Consider the following 5,363-nt stretch of genomic DNA (forward strand, 5'->3'; position numbering starts at 1 on the left):
TTTCCAAGCTTGTTCCAAATAGGTGCTTTAGACCACTGAGCCATCTCTCCAGCCCCCCTGTTGTGTTTATTGACTTATATGTATTGAAATATTCCAGCATTCCTGGGATGAGTCCCACTTGGTCACAATGTATAATCTTCTTGATGATTTACTACAGTCTGTTTGCTGGTGTTTCATGGAGGAGTTTTGCTTCTCTGTTAATTAGAGAGATTGGCCTGTAATTCTTTTTTGGTTGGGCCTTTCTCTGGTATTGGGATTAGGATAATACTGCCTTCAGGAATGATTTCAGGAAAATTGCTTCCTTTTCAATTTCATTGAAAAATCTGAGAATAGTTGGCATTAAATCTTATCTAAATTTCTAGTAGAATTTAGCTGTGGATACATCAGGACCTATACTTTTTTGGTGGGTAGGTTTTTGAATACTTTCTTAATTTTGTTAACTAATAATGGGCTACTCAGAATATCTATATCTTCTTGACTCATCTTTGATAATTAATATGTACCTAGGAATCTATCCCTTTCTTCTGTGTTTTCTAGTTTCTGAAAGTAAATAGTTTCGAAGTAGGTGTTGATGATTTTGTGAATTTCTATACAGCCTGTAGTGATTTCACCCTTTTCATTCCTTATTGAATTAATTTGAATTTTTTTATTTCCTTCTATTGACAAGGTTAGCTAGAGGTTTATCAATTTTCTTTATTCTTTCAAAGAACTCTTCGATTCATTAATTCTTTATACTGTTTTCTTCATCTCCTTTGCATTATTTCTGCTCAACTTTTCATGATGTCCTGACTTGACCTTGGGCTTGACTTGCTTTTCTTTATCTAGGATCTTGAGGTACAGCATAAAATTGTTTATTTGAGATCATTCTGTTTTCCTGATGTGTGAATTTACTGCTGTAAATTTCCATTTTTTGTTTTTTAAAGTGACATATTTTAAAAATCTTTTTTTCCCCTTCTGCTTCCATCTTTATTACCAAAGCTTGATTCCAGCAGCGGACCCTCCCCTGCCACCCCGAAGGCACAGATTCATGAACACTATGCACTGGGACCGGAGACCATAGTCGCCCAGCATATGCTTGTCTTCCACAGGCCTCCCCTGGAAGCTCAAGCAGAACATATCTTCCCGTGCCCCCTCTTGCTGGGAAACCTGTTGCTTCAGTGCCGCCACGGTCTGTGTCAGCTGGACCTCGTAGAAACGGCTCTGCCCCTTGTCGTTCTTCACAAGGATGTTGAAGAGGTTTTCGCAGTCCTCCACCAGCAGCAGGACCACGCTGCCAGGGGCCCAGCCCCGTTGGGTGAGGGTGAACTCATCCTGCAGCACCTTCTTATCTGGCTGGATTGCTAGGCGCTGCTGAAAGGCAGGCACTCCAGTCTCCTTGGCGATCTGCCTTTTTAGTTCTGGCGCTGTCATGGAGTTGCTCAGGTGTACCAGGAACTCCTGGCCAGCCAGCATCTTCACCTTCAGGTCCCAGCCCATGGTTGTAGGGCGTCACACAAGGTGCTCTACAGGCAACAGCAAGTAGTCTACCTCTCAGTTCCCAGCGGCTCCCGCTGCTGAATCCAAAAATCTTTTATTTCTTTCTTTCACATAGGGCCTCACTGTGCAGCTCAGACTCAGAGTGATCCTCCTGTCTCACCTCCCCAGCACTGGTATTACAGGCTTGTGCCACCAAACCCAGTTTTGGTGGCCGGCTCAGCATGGAGCCAACATAGCATGCAGTACCAGGGATCAAATCCAGGTCCTTGTGCTTGGCAGGTAGGTACTTAGACTGCTGAGCTATCTCCCCAGCCCTATAAATTTCCCTTTTAAGGCTATTTTCATTGCATGTCACAGGTTTTGGTATGTTGTACCTGTGTTTTCATTTGATTGTAAATATTATTTAATTTCGTCTTTAATTTCATCTGTGACCTATTGATTGTTCAGGAGGGCATTATTTACTTTCCATGTGTTTTTGGAGTTCTTATGATTTTGTCAATCATTCCAGTTTCACTACACTGTAATCAGATTATATACATGGGATAATCTCAATTCTTTTGCATTTACTTAAACATGTTCTGTGTGCTAGTATGTGGTCTACCTTGGAGAGCACCCGATGTGCAACTGAGAAGAATGTGTACTCTGGTGTTGTTGGGTGGAGTACTCTGTGAGGGTCCAGTGAGTCCACTTCTTCAACAAGTTTGGTTCAGTTCTGTTATTTCTCTGCTGATTTTTGTTTGTTTGTTTTTTTGCCTAATTGATCTATCTCTTTGTGGCAACAGGATTTAAAGTCCCCCACTGCTGTGGTGTTATTGTTCACTTAATTTCTCAGGCCTGTTAGAATTTATCTTTTTTTTTTTTTTGTGGAACCAGGGATTGAACTCAGGCCCTTGTGCTTGCCAGGGAAGCGCTTTTTCCACTGAGCCATCTCCCTGGCCCCTTAGAATTTATCTTATACAGTTGGGTGCTCCCACATTTGGTGCACATATATTGGTAATTGTTATCTCTTCTTCTTGCAGTTTTCCCCTAACAAATGTGTAGTGATCCGCTTTATCTCTTTTAATCATTCTTGGCTTGAAGTTCACATTGTCTGCAAACAGAATAGCTACCCCTATTTTTTTTGCATTCCTGTGTCAGAAAACAGGAACTTTTCTATCCTTTCACTTTCATTCTATGAATTTCCTTTTGTGCTAAATGCATTTCTTGTATACTGTATATGGTTGGATTTTTTTTTTCTTGATCTATTCTGCTAGTCTGATTCTTTTGTTTGGTGAATTGAGGCCATTTACATTGATGCTTATAACTGATGTATATTGACTTATCCTTGCTTTTTTATTTCCCTACTCTAGATTCCTTGCTTTTTTATTTCCCTACTCTAGATTCCTTATTTTTCTCCTCTGTTTATTTGCTTTCTGTGCTTGGTGGTTCCTTTCTGCTGTTGTTCTTGAAGTTGTAGTCATTTTTGGCTTTTTTTAGAATATCTGCCAGTACCCTTTGTAGCATTGGTATATAACAGTGGGAGACATAGTATAATTGAGGGTTTAAAGTATTAAAAATAGCTATTTGTAGACTCTTTTCTGAACATATTTAAATATATTATTTCTCACAATTAATAGGTGCTGTGAGAGTGTAACCTCTGTGAATTTCATGGTTCATTCTAAATATGTATGTTGTCTCTAGTATCTGTTTGCGTCCTATTCACTAGTGCATATCCAAGAATTGGCAAGAGTAGAGCAGTATATATGGAAATGCTGTGTTTTCCTTCTGGCTTCCTAAATGTTTTTCCTAATTAGTTTAACTTCTATTTTATAGTAGTTTTTTTTTTATTTCTTAATGAATGACCAAATTCCACACAAAGTTATAGTCTTTTATCTTGAGGGTTCTAAAGTGATTATAATAACTGTGAGACAGAAGACTTTTGTAATGATTTTATTGGAAGAGTTTTGCAGAAGATTGCCAGTGACTTCCGTAGGACATAAAGCAAAGGCAACGCTAGGCTCACAGCACACTGCTTGGTGTGCCTTTCCCTCACCACTGTCTGGCTAAATTCCCTCAGCACGAAAGAATGCACTTAATTGTTAGAGAGACACAGACCTTCTTAACATAAGACTGTAACTTTGCAAATTCCAGACTTCTTCACAAACTGGTCAAGCAAAATTCCTAATAAGCAGCAAGAAGTTATATTTAGTTGGAAAAGACTTTCTCTGAGACCCGGAATTTTCTGAAGAAAATTTCTTTTTGTTACTAACATTGACACAGATTCATTCATTCATTTACTCAATCAAAAATATAAACTGCCAGTCACTATACTAAATATATAAATTGTTGAATAAGCCACACATCAGAACATTAAAATTTCTAGAATCCTTAGATCTCATTGTTTTGTTTAAAATTCAAGTTAACTTCAAGTCCTTAATCTAAGAACTCTTCCTTATTTTATTTGGCTATGTTCTTCCTTTTCAGTAAGTCCTTGCTCATGAGCCAGAAATAATTTATTTTATTTTATATATTGACTCATTTATACCCCTAGATTTTTCAAAACAAATATAATCAGAGATAAATTCCAAGAATTACAAAAGTAATAAAATACGATAAATTAGAAATATCTGAGAAAGACAAAGAAATTAATGATAAAGTATAAAATTCATTAGCAAGAAATGAGGCTAATAAAAACACAAATTCATGTATTTGGTAATGGTAAATAAACATTTTCACAAAGGTTTCTTTTTTTTTTTTTTTTTTTTCTGGCGGAACCAAGGATTGAACTCAGGCCCTTGTGCTTGCCAGGGAACCACTTATTCCACTGAGCCATCTCCCTGGCCCTTGACAAAGGTTTCTAACAGACTTTGTAGATTAGAAAATTTGTTTCTTCAGTTCATCACATTTGTGTCTAAGATTAAGAAAAAGCAAGTAACACTCCATGTAGGTATTTTTGCAAAATAATCGGAGGAAAGTCTTTTTTCACCGCACCCTTAGGCACGCTCCCAGCACCATCCCGGTGGTACGCTACAGCTTCTCAGACCCAGCACCACTGGCTTTTGCCTCTGCTGGCTGCGAGGAGTGCACCATGCCCTGAAGGATGAGAACTGTCACCCTTAGCCTCTCCAGAGCGCTGAGAATATTAGTCAATGACATGGCAGCTCCTCACTGCCTTTCTCATTCATCTGTGCACATTTCTGGACTGTAAATTCCACAAGTAAGTAGCCCACATTTTTGGTTCGATGACACACTACAGTAGTTGCAATTCAAAGAGATTTAATGTGCCCATAGTTCCCACCCCTGGCCGGCAGGTTCCCAGGCAAAGAAACCCTGATGGGAAGTTGTAGCAGAGAAGAGCCGCTTGGGTCATGGTGCTCTGGAAGTAAAGCAGGGGAAGAAGCCCAGAAATGAAAAATGAAGACAACATGAGTAGATTCCACGGCCAATCCCCACCACCCACTAGAACGCTCCTAGCAGTGGGCTCCAGTCCTAGGATGAGCCCCAAAGCAAATCCAACTGGAGCTCCACCGTATCACACTCCAATCATTTTCAACTTGTTACTCAAACATATCCCCTTCAACCACACTTAATCTCCAAGTAATAATAATAAAATGTTGATAATTCTGCCCAGCATCACACAATTACCCTGTATACAACCCAAAACTCAATAATCCCTTCCCTAGAGCTGGGGAGATAGCTAGGGGGGTCTAAGTGCCTGCCTAGCAAGCCCAAGGTTCCGAGTTTGATCCCCAGTGCCACATGCTGTGCTGTCTGTGGAACTCCGGGTGCACTGTACTGGCCCTGAAACTGGGCATGGTGGCATATGTCTGTAATCCCAGTGCTGGGGAGGCTGAGACTGGAGGATCACTGTTAGAGAAGAAGAAGGAGGAGGAGGAAGAAAAGGAGGA

The 5,363-nt window shown here is 39.9% G+C and overlaps 1 pseudogene; it reads right to left on the bottom strand.

Annotated features, from left to right (window-relative positions):
• Positions 1-959: 959 nt before the first annotated feature.
• Positions 960-1,537, bottom strand: LOC101577800 (annotated as a pseudogene).
• Between the last annotated feature and the right edge of the window lie 3,826 nt (positions 1,538-5,363).

This window comes from Octodon degus, unplaced genomic scaffold (genome assembly GCF_000260255.1).
Source record: "Octodon degus isolate 3935 unplaced genomic scaffold, OctDeg1.0 scaffold00022, whole genome shotgun sequence".
Lineage (NCBI taxonomy): Eukaryota > Metazoa > Chordata > Mammalia > Rodentia > Octodontidae > Octodon > Octodon degus.